The sequence below is a fragment of the Podarcis melisellensis genome (assembly GCF_964234715.1).
Source record: "Podarcis melisellensis genome assembly, chromosome: 17".
In the NCBI taxonomy this organism is placed as follows: Eukaryota; Metazoa; Chordata; class Lepidosauria; order Squamata; family Lacertidae; genus Podarcis; species Podarcis melisellensis.
The window spans coordinates 19,216,246-19,231,818 of NC_138534.1; the positions used below are offsets into that span (position 1 = coordinate 19,216,246).

Here is a 15,573-nt window from a genome sequence, read left to right on the forward strand (position 1 = left end):
CAGCTGCTCTGGACACAGATTTGACCTGTGCCTCCATGGACAGCTGTGAGTCCAAAATGACTCCCAGGCTGCGCAACTGGTCCTTCAGGGGCACAGTTACCCCATTCAGGACCAGAGAGTCCCACACACCTGCCCGCCCCCTGTCCCCCCAAAACAATACTTCTGTCTTGTCAGGATTCAACCTCAATCTGTTGGCCACTATCCATCCTCCAACCACCTCCAGAATAATAGGAGGTTTGATAGGCCCTGTGTTGTTGTGCCTTCTTCACAAGACAGCAATATCTCTCTGGGTAACCAAAGTAGATTCGGACAGCATTTCCCCCCAGGGACGTTCCTTGGTTCTTGCCTGGGGCACAAACCCATGTGGCGGAAAGATGCCTAAAATTTGCACGTGCTGGTTTACATGTATAGAGATGCTTCTGGGAATTTAAGACTGTGTGTGACAGGGGTGATGCCGCCCACCTTATAAACAAGATTTGGAAAAGCGTGTTAAGTTTTCAAAAGTGGGGGGTGGGGCGGGGGGAGAGACAGATGCAGATGACCTGGGCCCCTCTGAGCCATCGCCTAACAACACCCCTGATTTCTCATGCTGAATACCTTTTGGTATTTGTGGCCAAAATTAAGGGTTTGTGTGTCGGTCAGAGCTCAAGCCATATATAGTGTTGCAAAAGTTGGGTACCTCCCAGTGCCCCTAAAATTGGGTGGGTGTTGGTGGTCATGAGAACTTTGGGGAGAACGGGGGACTATCATTCTGTCTGGTTTCATAATCCCTCTGGTATAAATTCAGGTGTTGGTGAGGGATCCCCAAACCCTCTACCCCAGAAAAGGGTGCTTAAATTGCCCACAGACTATAATAGAGCAAAGCCACATCACTGGGATGTTTTGGCAACTTAAACCCTCTGAGCTCTGGGAAATGGATGTGGGCAGTAAGGTCCTTTTGCCCTGGCAGCCTGGTCCCCTATTGAAAGCAGCAGGTAGCAAAAATAACATGAAACGGAAAAAAATAAGCAGAAACAAATGAGTAATGAACTAAATGTGATTTTACCAAATGAGTAACGAAGCCATTCCCCCCTTTGATATTGTAAATGAATGGAGCAACAAACACATGCTGAGGACCAGCTGGGAAGGGGGAAAAGACAATTCCTCTGAGCCACATACCAGTTTCTCCCGGGATTTGCAGCTGTGCATGTGTGAGAATAGGTTGCCCCTTTGATTTTTAAATGTTTTGAGAGCTGCTTTTCAGCCCCTGTTAAAGGCCAGAAGGTGAGATAATAATTCACTAAATAAATAAATAGAGTGGGATTCACTTAAGGCGTCCCATCAGCGGAAGCCCTGTGCAAAGTTTTGTGCTTGCACAATGAGGATTCTCACTTCGGCAGTGTCCCCAAAATTGACTCAGTGGTGGTGGTCAAGAGAACCCCCAAAACAGCATATTGGGGGGAGGATGAGGGGCAGCATTCTGTCTGGCAAGCTGAAATCCTTGCGCTGACGGAACTTAGTGTGACATTGAATCCCTTCCATAATCTCCCCATTTCTGCCTTTTAATAGAAACCCGCTAAAACGTTTACACAGCTTCTACAATATGTATGTCCAGGCTTTGACTCGAATGCAGTTGTGAAGGAGAGGAAGTTTCTGATTTAGAGAGCAGCCATTGGGAATGTTTATCAATGCGTGTCTTTGTGAGTATAATATTATATAGAGGACTTTATCAAGAAGTCAGATGTGTTGCCTTTGAAAATGGCAACCAACAACTGATCTCGGTGATCTAAGAAGCAGTCCTTGGTTTTTATTATTTTCAAATCTTTGTGCATTGTGGCTACTTCTAGTTTAATTAAAGGTTTTTCATGAGATACCTGAAGCTCTAGAATTTTTATTATAATACATTCTAAGTTTTTAAACTGTGTGGTTGAGCACATTAGATAAGTAGAAAAATATTAGATAATTACCTTTTAAATGCATTGGGCGCATTGTATAAACCTCTTTCGTGCCCAGTAAATGTGGGATGCCTTTGCCTGGTGGCGCTGTGGTCCATGGATTGTAGCAAAATACTGGGCAAGGTTTTGCCCAGTATCTTCTCTGTGTGATGGGTTCATGGGAAAAAGCTGTCCCATGAGCCCTTGCAAAGGGGAGGTGAAAACCTATATAAGGCTGCTTCCCCTAGAACTCATGGCTATTTTGCTTGAGAGCTTCCTGCCTTCCCACCCACAGGATAGAGGCTTCACTGAGCAATTTTGGGTCGCTGGTTGACCTCATTGGGTCATCCCCCCCCCGCCTTTCCCTCAGTGAAATTATGGCCTTCCTTTGTTAGGCAAATGACGTTTGTACAAGGGTGAAAATGGTATTGGGCAGGATCAACATAGTATGGGGGGGCCCCATAAGGGACCTGAGAGAAGGATTGACCACAGCACCCCCAGGCTTGAGGTATCGGCCTGGTAGGAATCTGCACCTGGGTCACCCAGTGAGAGCTTGCTTGGCTTGCACCACGGCAACGTTCAACCTTGGTTGACTCCCACCTCACAAGCTTGAAGCGGTCCAAACCCAGTGGATCCATTCCATTAACATTCTAGAATGATCAACTGATCCTGGCTCCAATGCCATGCCAACCCATGCCCTGCCCACTGTTGTTGTCAATGAAGATTTGGCCTGATTTTACTCTATCACTGTTATACAGTCTGCTTATTTTGCTTCTCTCAGGGGTCACATAATGTGTCTGCCTGGGCAAATAAAGATCCTGTCCCTTTGGGGGCACTTATGAGATCTGTTTCTTTCCCTTTTTGCATGCCAGAAATGGCTTAAGCTTGCTGTTTTTGTTGTTTTGCAGCTGATATTTGTATTTTAATCTTTTATTAATACTGTAAGTAACTTATCTAGAGATCAATGTAGTTGATGGTGACATATGACTGTCGTAAATAAATCAATATAGCCACATGTGATGGGGACTGATGGGAAAGGAAGTGATCCCTAAAGAACAAAGGCATTGATCCATTTAGGATTCTGTGCTGCTATGACCTGTTTTGCAACATAGCAACTTCAAAAGTTGCCTTTGATTATTTTTTGTGCAGACATCTACTCTCCATACAGAAGGAAATGTACTGAATGTTCCTCCACAATTATTGTTCCACTAGGAAATCATTCACAGTAATACCCTGCAAGGAGAGTAATTACTATTTACAAAGATCTGATAAAGATGCACCGGTCTTATATTTTCCATTAGTACTGGACTATAGTAATTTCCCGTCTTTTTATAGTGTAGGCACTTGGGATTCCAACTCATTCTCAGAACTCTAAAACCATGAGTGGTGAAGAGGAAAAACACCCTTTTTTCTAGGATAGATGGTGGCTCACACTTCATCACAGGAAATTCCAGGGCGATGGAGGCAGGCCATTATAAAGCTTGGCTACCCGGTCCCAAAATTCTAGACTCAGCAGTGCCCTGGAAAATGCTGGGAAATAACTGGGGAATACCAGTTAATCCTGAAGTCCCACGTGCGTGGGGAAGTACAAAGAAGAAATGGCTGCCTGCCTGAATTCAAGTAACCATGCAGGGCTTGACTCACTCTTCAGCCAAAACAGCTCCCAGCTGAGTGTAAAACACAGATCTATGCAGCAAGGCACGGGAAATATAGATTGTTAGACCTTTAACGTTCCAGTGTTAAGGGCTTAAAACGCTGCTTCTCCTGCCTTTACTCCTCTCAAATAGATCACAAACTTAAGTAAGTTTAAATGGTTTACTTACAGTAGCCATAGGCATCTCACTCATGTATCGTTCAATGCTTACAGCAGAAACAACGCAGGCAAGATACTCTTGGTTACAAAATACAGAGGTTGGTCTCAGACACGTGGTCTGAGTCTGAGGTCCCAGCCGTGTGCTCAGCTTACACGGTTCAAAGCGGGGTGGGGGGTGGGGGGAGAGATGAGAGAGGAACCGGAAACAAACAACACTTCCTCCCTAAAGGTAAAGCTCCTGCCAACCTAGCAGTTCGAAAGCACGTCAAAGTGCAAGTAGATAAATAGGTACTGCTCCGGTGGGAAAGTAAACAGCATTTCCATGCGCTGCTCTGGTTCGCCAGAAGCGGCTTAGTCATGCTGGCCACATAACCCGGAAGCTGTATGCCGGCTCCCTCGGCCTATAAAGCGAGATGAGCGCCGCAACCCCAGAGTCGGTCACGACTGGACCTAACTGTCAGGGGTCCCTTTACCTTTACCTTTAAAGGTAAGGCGCCTAGCTGCGCCTTCTTTAACAATTTACAGCTCTGTGGTCCTTAAACCCTTTCTTATTGGCAAACACAGTTGTGTTTGACGGCATGAAATCTCCCACAGAAAGGGGAGGTGAAAGCCATCAACAAAATCAATCCTAAGGGATGGGATGAGAATGATCTTACATAGAAGACTGAACAGGAGTGAATGAAGTGGCAGATCTTCCTTTCTGCCACCCGTTTCTCACTCAGTGGCTCCTAGATGAAAGATGCCCGCAGGGCTGCCGTTTTAGCAGTCCTTGTGTTATTAGTAACCAACGTCCCACCGGCAGGAATTGGCTATGAATTATCCACAAATAAGCTTAAATGTGACTGAACACCATTGTTTGTTTCTTTTGATGATGGGAGAATTCTGTGAAAACAAAAAGATCAGAAGACAGGACTGAATTGCAATTTCCAAACTGGTTGATTTCCGTTTAAATGGGAAGTCAAAATCCCACTGTCCCGAGGGGAACAAGATCTAAAAAGCAAAAAGTTCAGAATTACCTCCTTTTGTGATGGTTTTGAGCTTTCCCACAGGTAGTGATTACCAGTGACTCAGTAGACAGAGGCCTCCGGTCTGAATTCTTTATTACATGTTGCTCAAGCAGTCCAAACAAACTCATCAGTTCTGGTAATATTACCTCTTCTGAAGAGCTAAGCTTTTTGGAATCATGCAAATTGAGGCTTTTAAGAGAGAGATCAACAGACCCTTGCTTCTGAGTGGGATTTCTTCTTTCAGAATGCCGTTTTTATTCATTAATTTCCAACTACATTCACATATTATAGGGATCAGAGGGGGAAGACATCTGAGTACACATAATATCCAAGTAATTGAAAAAGCAAATGATTCCACCCATCTTTAAAATAGAGCATATATTGTCACATGTATAAGAACCTTCAAGACAAGTTTTCTCTTTATTTCTTGGGAAATGAGGTATCTATTTTAGACGGAAAGGAAGGGTATCAATATGTGTTTGCATCAATAGGAAATAGCAAAGGAGTGTCATAGGGCTTCTTTATGCTGATGACAACGTAGTGTGTGCGCACTCGGAGGATGACCTCCAGAGCATCCTAAATATCTTCAAAGAAGCTTACGGAAAGCTTGGCCTATTGCTCAGTATCCAAAAAACCAATGTGCTGCATCAACAAACACAAAACAACCTCTTTGCAGCACCACAAATCCAACTTAATGGTGTAATGTTGGAAACAAGGGCCGGCAATGATGCCGAAATCCAGCAATGCCTGAGCTCTGCGAGTGCAGCTTTCTCCCAATTGAAGTGCAGAGTGTTTGAGGACTGGGACATTTGCAGGGAAACCAAAATGCTTGCTTACAAAGCTGTTGTACTATTAATTTTACTGTGTACTTGTGAAACATGGACCACTTATAAACTCCATCTCCAACTCCTTGAAAGATTGTGGGCCCCCACAGTCACTTACAGATTCACTGTTAAAACTGTGTTCGTGGAAGACAATCTTCCTCGACTATGAAGAAGAAGAAGAAGAAGAAGAAGAAGAAGAAGAAGAAGAAGAAGAAGAAGAAGAAGAACCCAAGAGGTTAGCACTCATGATTTTGGTGCAACTCTAGCAGGGACTTGGAATGAACAGCAAGAGCTTACGCTTTGAACATACTCAAACCCCACAATATTCTGTTACCTTCTTTCCTCTAGTTCAGCGTAATGTACTTCTGGTTGTAAGGTAGAACAGTGAACCAGGAGTTTCCTGCGCAGACATTCGCTTAGACAAGATTTATAGGGTCTGGTTTTCCTGCTTTCAATCATTCATTTCCTTTCTAAAGGGTCCATTCCCCTTCCTAGTCAGTTGCTTAAATTAGGGCCAGTTTGTACCCTAATATAACACTACTTTTCTCCTCTTGCCTGTGACCTGAGTGTTTCAGTGCTGTTTTCTTTCCTGAGTCAGGAAGAAAGGGGCAGCTGGTTGCTGCCTTCCACTCATCGCTGTTATTTAACATCCAGTATGTTTGCTTTCCTTCCACAGCTGCAGTTCTGTTCTGCCTGCATTCAGTCTCTGACACCTTTGCTGGGAGCCAAATCCTGCTCATTTGCATGTGGGCAGCTCCATCAAGCTTTGAGATTTCCCAGGCATCCACAGAATTTCTCGGTGTCCCTCCACCATAATTTCTCTTGTTGGGCAGCCTCATTCCATGAACACATATTATTGGCACCCTCAGTTGAAAACAAACAAACTTTGCTGCAGAAAGATTAGCCATTTCATTTTAGGACCATACGTTTGGTTGAGATGAAACCACAAGGTATAAAGTCAATTTATCAGGATTCTCCTGGCTTCAGCTAACCTCACATTGCACCAGTTGTGCAATGCTGGCTTTGTGCTGGTTCACAGCACACATGTATGTGCTCACAGTGGTGCTAAATGGATCGTCCGTGCCATAGATTCATGTTCCCAGGGTTGGCCTTGGATAGACAAAAGTGGTCATAGATGCAGGTAAAGTGCCCCTTTGCCATTTGACCAACTTTTAAATACCTTTGTTTTTATTGCATTTGTAGCCCATTTTACAGCTTAGATGCATGATCCCACCCCCACCCCCGTCATATAAGACAGTAAATTAGAATCAATGGATTTGTTAATAACCATTCACATATGTGCTGTTTAATGGATAAGAACATATGTTTTGAATTTTCTCACGGAGAAAAAGAAATGAAGAAATGTGAACATAATGCTGGCCTCTCAGATCAGTCTTGCCAGTTTTCAAGTGAAGATGCAGTATTATTTGTATGCCGCCCATCTATCTGGGTTCCCCCAGCCACTCTGGGCGGCTCCCAACAGAATATTAAAAACATGATAGATGCAGACAACGACCGTCAGCAAATGAAATACGGTTGCCTGACGTTTAGACCTGGAGCTGTTGCACTGAGAAAAGACAGCTGGGGGGCCCTCTTTCCTACCCTTCTCCCGTGTCTTCCTCATCCAAGCTCCAGGAGAAAGGCAAGAACCTTTAGAACAAGGAAAGAATGACTTTTGAAAACAATGGCGTATGTGGAACTGGCAAGATTAACAGCAAAGATTGGAGACAAAAGTGACGAAACATTCCTTGAGGACTTTACAGTACAGTACTTTAATAAAGTACTGTATTTTTTGCTCCATAAGACGCACTTTTTTCCTCCTAAAAAGTAAGGGGAAACGTCTGTGCGTCTTATGGAGCGAATGCATGGTCCTTGGAGCCGAATTGCCCGGGGGCAAAAAGCAGATTGTGTTTTTGTTTTTTTAAGAAAGAAGGAAGGGGGTGTTGAAATGAAGCCGCTGAGCAGCTGATCTGCAAGCGATTGGGAGGGAGATAAGGGACACTAGAGAGGGAGAGGTAAAAGCACATGGATCCTCAGGATTTTTGCATTGGGTCACCCCAATTTCACCATCAGATCACATACCATGTCCATGACTATAGCCTGCACCAAAAAAATCACACATCCACTGTTTCGTGGGGCTGCAATGGCACAAAAATGTGGTTACAAAGCACGGGTCCACATGGATTCTCATGATTTTTGTATTGGGCTACCCCAAACTCACCGTCAAATCACATATCATGTCTGTGGCCACAGCATGAACCACAAAAATCATACATCCACTGTTTCATTCAGAATATTTTTTTTGTTTTGTTTTCCTCCTATAAAAACATTACAAATGTCCTTACATCCCCACCAAAGATTTTAACTGTTTACAGTGGTCTTTTAAGTAAATTACAAATTTACTCCAGTCTTTAGAAAAAACTTGATCTTCCTGGTTTTGGATCTTCCCCATAATTTTCACCATTTCTGCATATTCCATCAATTTTGTCTGCCATTCTTCTTTTGTTGGTATTTCTCCTTCCTTCCATCTCTGGGCTAGTAGCATTCTCACTGCCATTGTTGCATACATAAAAAGTATTTAATTTTCTCTTGGAAACGCTTCACCTATAATGCCTAGTAAAAAGGCTTCTGGTTTTTTTTAACAAATGTATTTTAAAACATTTTCTTTAATTCATTATATATCATTTCCCAGAAAGACTATACCAATGTACATGCCCACCATATATGGTAAAAAGTGCCCTCTTTCTCTTTACATTTCCAACACAATTTAGAACTTGTTTTGTACATTTTGGCAATTTTACTCGGTGATAGATACCAATGGTACATCATTTTCAGCAAACAGCATGCAGTAAATTTTATTTCCTTTTCCCATAATTTTTCCCAAGATGAAAGTTGGATATTATAGCCAAAGTTTCTAGCCCTATGTATCACCTATGTTTCACCTATGTATCACCACCGTCTTAACTTCTTCATCTTTTGTATGCCATTCTAAAAGTAATTTGTACATTTTTAATAAGACTTTCACGTGGTTTTCCAACAGATCAATATCAAACCTTGATTTCGTGTCAAAACCTTTCTTTCTGTCAACCTTAAAAACATCATTTAATTGGTGATACTGCAACAAATCCATTAACAATTCTCTAAAATCCTCAATTCCCCCCCCCCCCCCAGTTTTAATTGGTCTCCTGCCTCTTTTATTGAAGGGCATTCTCTGCAAAGGAAAACAAGACACATATGTGGCTGGCTGAACAAATCCAGCTGAATAAAGGTCTATGTTGAAATTTTTCAAAGGTTTTTTATGGGTGAAAAATCAGTAAGATTTATTTTTTATTTTTTTAAGGAATTAGAATAAGGAAAACGTCTATTCTGGCAAAAAAGCGGCATGACAGCAATGGGGAATTTAGATGTGAGGCCTTTGCGTCCAGCCTCCTCGCAAGGGGATGAAGAAACTGTGCCAGTTCATGGCCTTCTGTAGCTCATCATGTTATGAAATGCAAATTGGCAGAGGCGATGAAGAAAAGGACTGACACGCTGGCAGGAATCTCCTTGTTCGTACCTCTTCTCCTCCCTTCCACCGTTCTTTTTCCATTCTCTCTCCAGAAATGATTTCCCACCCCCTCTCCCCAGCCGCATGTCTGGAGGTACCTTTCGTCTTTCGTTTGAGCAAAGGGCTTGTGGCGTTATTCATATCCCAGAAAGTCCGGGAGGGGGGTGGAAGAGGTTGGAACATCTGGATTGCAAGACGTCTCTCTTGCAGCACGGGCCTTTGAAGAGGGAAACATTCTGTTTTCATTTTGCCCCCCCCCCGGCGTCATGTGACGTGCTGCTCTTTGTTAAACTTTCTAGCTTCTCTATTGGCTGAAAGTGTTGTTTCGCTTGGAGGTGGAGAGGGACAACCTCAAAAGGCAGTCGTGGGCCATTTGGTTAGAAAACTAAAACAAAGAGCTTCAGCCGATGGTTTTCTTGGGTCCAGATCCAGATGTGAGGCCGTTGCATATGCAAAGCACAAACACAGAAACCCCTGAGATGCACTTAGCATCTCATCAGAAAATAAATCAAGTGTAGGAAGGGAAGTGAAAAAGGACATTTGTAAGGCTATCGAGCAAAAACCTGAACTATCTAAGCTTAAGGTAGGGAGAAAAGATATGAATGTGAACCAGCTATTCACCATAAAATGTCTTAATGTGGTATGAATTATCACCATCTATCAGATGCAAACGCACACACCAATCAAAGTTAAGCACATTTAAGGGCCTTTGAGTTCAATAGTGGGAATCTAAGCCCTTTTGAAACTTCTGTTTAAATCATTGGACTTCAAGGTACTAAACTTTAATTGGATTGTGCCGGTAGGCAGGAATCCTGTGTAAGGAAATAGGGTGGTTTAGTTATGCGGGATTCATGACTCATTTTAACTCTTACAAATTCCATGAGTCACTCTATTAAGACCAGTGAATTAGTAACAGACAAAAGCATTAGTCAGTACACATGTGGCTATTAATTTCTGGTCATTAAAATGTGTCATATTGCTTAAATGTGTGTGTATCAGTCATCTGAATAGTGTGCCATGATGCCGAATACCTGTATCTCAGATGAGTGTTTGATGATGTTTAATGCTCATTGTGAGTTGATTGCCAAACTGGACTTAAAAAAAAAGTCTGCTTTTCACTGTGTGAGTTTGTCCTTATTCCTTTTTATTTATAAGAGAGAATTCGATCATGACACAGAAATTTGCATTTTACACTATCACTGTCATCATTGGCATCATTTATTAGACTTGCTATCCTCTTGTATCGTAGAGGCCTCCAAGTGACTTAACCATCATACTAGTCCTTATGAAGTCTGAGGTGTGTGTGTGAATCTTCTGAAAAGATATCAGTGAAAGTACTGTGCAGCCCCCACTGGGGAGATTTTCCCACAGATTCATCCGCAACTGAAATAGTCCTGTCTTATCTTCCTCTAAGTTTCCCTTGAAGAATTGCCTGGCCTCAGATGATGATCTAAGAATCTGGGCAGGTTAATATGAAGAGAGGCATTCCAGAAGATCTTTCTATCATAAAGAGCTTTATACTTCAAAATCGGCACTTGCAACGGGACCTGGAAGATAATATTAATTTTGCAGTGCTTCCCTTCTTCATTAACTTTCTGGCTCAGGAATGCTGCTTTTAGCCACTCGCCTGCACTGGGAATCAGGCTTTATTTATTAGCTCAGGATTTTCCACGGCACTTCAGGGGAACAAGGATTGTGGTCTCCAAAGGTTTTTCTTCGGAGAGCCAGTGAGAGAGAGCCAGTGTGGTGTAGAGAGCCAGTGTGGTGTAGTGGTTAAGAGCGGTAGTCTTGTAATCTGGGGAACCGGGTTCGCGTCTCCGCTCCTCCACATGCAGCTGCTGGGTGACCTTGGGCCAGTCACACTTCTTTGAAGTCTCTCAGCCCCACTCACCTCACAGAGTGTTTGTTGTGGGGGAGGAAGGGAAAGGAGATTGTTAGCCGCTTTGAGACTCCTTAAAGGGAGTGAAAGGCGGGATATCAAATCCAAACTCTTCTTCTTTTCTCAGCATGCTAGCTTTGTGATGGAGGACTTACAGGGACTTAGGCAAATTGATCCTTTCCTTTGTTCACTGAGCCAGAACAGGAGGGTACACGATCAGGCACATTTTCTGCCTTTGTCCTAACCAATGAGTCTCACTCGTTTTTATTTGCTTGTTTTCACATAACAGAAGCTCATTAGCATTACAAGACCCCATGGTTCGTGTTTCCAACCCAGCAAATTCAGAAGCACCTTTTGCTGCAAAAACCGACAAATGGCACATCCACACCACAACCAGCTTGAACAATAAGTTCTTCTTTCTGGGGTGATTCTGCAAATTGCAGTTGTGTGAGGATGATAGCAGGAGTCTACCAGCCATTCTCAACACCCTTAGCAAACTACAGTTCCCAGGATTGGCGTAGTGCTGAAACTGTTTGCACGTTTGCAAAGCTAAACAGGGTCTGGTCTGGTTTCAAACTGGATGGGGGACCGGGTGTTAAGATTCCTGCATTGCAAGGGGCTGGACTAGGTCCTTCCAACTCTAGAATTCTATGATTCTTTGTGGAGGGAGCCCTGATTCTTAAAGTTGTATAAAAATTATAGATTCAGGTAGGTAGCCGTGTTGGTATGACGGAGTCGAAATATATATAAAAAATAAAAGAATTTGTTCAGTAGCAACTTAGAAACCAACTAATTTTGTTCTTGGTATAAGCTTTCATGTGCATGCACACTTCTTCAGATACCAGTGTGGGTATCCCTCTATCACGAACCATGAGTTTTCCTAATATAGTCCTCCTCCTAGCTGTAAAATCTTCACAGTTAATGGACCCCAGCATAGCATTACATGCAAATATGTGTGGACACTTATATCTTGTTAAATAATAAAAAATATACTTATACCCCGCCCATCTGGCTGGGTTTCCCCAGCAACGCTGGGCGGCTTCCAACCGAATATTAAAAACAATACAGCATCATACATTAAAAACTTCCCTAAACAGGGCCACCTTCAGCTGTCTTTTAAAAGTAGAATAGTTGATTATTGCCTTGACATCTGCTGGGAGGGCATTCCACAAGGCAGGTGCCACTACCGAGAAGACCCTCTGCCTGGTTCCCTGTAACCTCACTTCTCACAGTGAGGGAACCGCCAGAAGACCCTCGGCGCTGGACCTCAGTGTCTGGGCTGAACAATGGGGGTGGAGATGCTCCTTAAGGTATACAGGACTGAGGCTGTTTAGGGCTTTAAAGGTCAGCACCAATACTTTGAATTGTGCTCGGAAACATACTGGGAGCCAATGATCTTTCAGGACCAGTGTTATATGGTCTCAGCTACCACTCCCAGTCACCAGTTTAGCTGCCACATTCTGGATTAATTGCAGTTTCTGAGTCACCTTCAAAGGTAGCCCCACATAGAGTGCATTGCAGTAGTCCAAGCAGGAGATAACCAGGGCATGCACCACTCTGGTGAGACAGTCCGCGGGCAGGTAGGGTCTCAGCCTGGGTACCAAATGGAGCTGGTAAACAGCTGACCTGGACACAGAATTGTGTGAAATGATAGGCAAATGACATGTTGGGGCACCTGAAACCAGAGAAAATGGTTTGGGGGCTGAATTTGGTCCACGGGGCTCCTGGTTATCCCTTCCTGCATTGATAAATGTCTCGCGTGCTTCCTTGGGGTTCGACCCCAGGGGAAGCGGCGCAAGTTATTGGTGTTCCATTTCTGCTCACGTCTCCCTTGAGTTTGCGCAGATTTCAATTTCCTTTTGGTGCTTCTCGCACCTGATTAAACATTCACAAGGAGGGGGAAGTGTGCTTGCAACCCCTCTGGGTTTCTACAGGATGGGTGATTGGTGGAAAGAGAGGCTAGGTGAAAGCATCGAGGTGCTGAGCAATTTCCATCACACTTCATTTCGGGACTGGGTTGCTAGCGATTAAATGTGACCCTTCAGCACGGCAGCATGCGAGCTAAGTGAAAATATTGCACTTTTCTTTTAACAGGCAGGCTTCATTTCCTGTAGCTTGCGGAAAGATGCCCGTAGCTGCCCAGCTGTGACTTTAAAGGAATCCAAGAGCTCTGGGTGTCTTAGTCCCCTGGTCGTAAATGTGCTAACGTTTAATGGAGGCATAGAGCAGAGCTAAGAATTTTCTCAATGGTTCCTTCCCTTCCCCTCTGTGGGCTATGGCTGAGAGGCACCAGGAACATGCATCTCTAATGAGAACATGAGAACATTTTGAAAAAGGAAAAGGAAAAGAGCAGCCGGCCTTCTCATTGTTGAGATAGCAGCTAGGCTGGCCAGGTCTGCCTTCCATCTGAGCTTGACATGGGTTGTTCTCATTTCCCTGCTCTCCTTTCTCTACTAATCCTTTCTAAAATTTCCCCCCTCTGTTGAATAAATTGAACCTGGTGTTTCTAATTGGTATCTTCCTGCTTTCCCCATTCATAAACATGCATTAAAGGGGGGGGACCCTACAGAGCCAACTGGTTTTTACATCTCTTTGCTGTCAACGAGCATCATATTAATACAGAACGAAATGAAGAGCACTCAAAGCGTGCTTCATAAAGTACTTCATAAAGTATTTCAGGACCAGACTCTCTGCAGTGGGCCTCTCGCTAGCATAGCTGAGCGTGTTGTTTCAGGATTAGGGTGGGAATCAAAAGAAGCACATTACATCTTCTGTTTTTCTTCCTTTCTGTTTTTCCTTCCTTCCCTCATACTGAGGGAAGAGCATGATTCAAATTTAGCATTCAGATTTGGGTATGATTATTGAGGGAGAAAGGAACGCCATTCCTCGGTGGCGCTGTGGCTCATAGATTACAGCAAAATGCTGGGCAACATTTTGCCTGGTATTCTCTCTGTATGATGGACTCACTGGGAGAGCCAGTGTGGTGTAATGGTTAAGAGCGGTGGACTCATAATCTGGTGAACCGGGTTCACTTCCCCGCTCCTCCACATGCAGCTGCTGGGTGACCTTGGGCTAGTCACACTTCTCTGAAGTCTCTCAGCCCCACTCACCTCACAGAGTGTTTGTTGTGGGGGAGGAAGGGAAAGGAGAATGTTAGCTGCTTTGAGACTCCTCCGGGTAGTGATAAAGTGGGATATCCAATCCAAACTCTTCTTCTTCTGTATGATGGACTCGTGGGAAACAGCTGTTCCATGAGCCCTTGCAAAGCGCAGAGCCGTCTTTCCCATAGGGCTTAGTGGTGCATCACGCCAGGGCGCCGGCCTCTCAGGGGCGCCCCAGCAAGTGGAGGAGCTACATGGCTTTGCCGGTGGCCTCCCCTTTCCCTGCACGCCCGCCAGCTGTGCCCCACCAACCATAAGGCTGGCAGGCGTGCAGCTTCCCTCCCAAGCCTCATTGGGAGGAGAGCGATCCCCGCAGAGACTTAGGATGGAAGCTTCGCTCTGCCAACCATATGGCTGGTGGGTGCGCATCTTGCCTCCCAAGCCTCTGCAGGGATCGCTCTCATCCCAAGGAGGTGGGGGAGGGAAGCTGCATTTTCCTCCCAAGGAGGTGTGCTAGTCCCATGGGTTAACCATGAGGCGAGGTCTGAGTCCAGTCCGAGGTCGAGGGTGCAGGATGGAGGCAGTCCGTCAAAGCTGAAGCTGGGTCCAAGGCAGGGAGTCGGGTGAGCTTAGGAGCTCCGGCAGAAGAGCAGGACAGGGTGCACGCAGGAACAGGCTACCAACAATGTTGCTCCTGCAACCTGGGACTGGGGCTGGCTGGCTTTTATCTGCCCCAAGACATAGGGCGGCCCCAGTCCACAGGTGACTCACCTCTCCTGGCCTGGAGGCGAGCACTCCTCCTGCGGGAACTTAGTTCCCTCCGCCTCTCTGCCCTAAGCCTCTGCAGCTCAGGAGAGGCTGGAGGGTTACCGGACCCAGAGGCAACCTCACCTTCCCCTGACGGGGCTGAGAGTGGAGCACATGCAGGCAATGGGTCCTCCATCACCTCAGGAGCCAGAGCAGACTCAGCTGGTGCCTGCACCTGAGGATCCAGCACAGGTGAGGATCCTTCGGCCTCATGCCCCAGCCCCGGCTCAGCTGGTTCTGGAGGCGGGGAATCCTGTGCAGGCTGGGATTCTTCAGGTTCAGCCTCCGAGTCCGAATCCCAGGCCTTCACAGGAGGCTTGGGAAGGGCACAACTTCACTCCCGAGCCTCTGCGGGGATCACTCTGCCGCAGCGACATGGGGGAGATTTGCGCGCCCCCAATGGCTGGCAGTGCGTAGCTACGGCCACCCCAACACTATCTGTGGTAATTTGGGGGCGTTGGGCTGATACTTGCACCCTGGCACCGCATCTGCTAAAGATGGCCCTGGGGAGAGGAAAGCCTATCTAAGGCTGCTTCCCCATGAGCTCGCGGCATTTTGCCCTGAGAACTGCTCACCCGCCCACCTCTAGGTTAGAGCCTTCGCTGAGCAAATCTGGGTCGCTGGTTGACAGGACCAGAAAGGATTTCCCCATCCTCTCAACCTGATTGGCACTTGGTTGGGT

General features: G+C 45.3%; 1 long non-coding RNA gene across 2 annotated transcripts in view; it reads left to right on the forward strand.

Moving 5' to 3' along the window:
- LOC309360341 overlaps positions 1 to 3,889 on the forward strand; it is a 29,413-nt gene extending 25,524 nt beyond the window's left edge. Inside the window, exons 8-9 of one of the 2 annotated variants that reach the window (XR_014164011.1) lie at positions 1,549 to 1,679; positions 3,249 to 3,889. This is a non-coding gene — a long non-coding RNA (uncharacterized lncRNA). Of the gene's footprint in view, positions 1 to 1,548; positions 1,853 to 3,248 lie in introns of those variants that run through there. The other variant, XR_014164012.1, reaches the window with a different exon arrangement.
- The last annotated feature ends 11,684 nt before the right edge of the window (positions 3,890 to 15,573 follow it).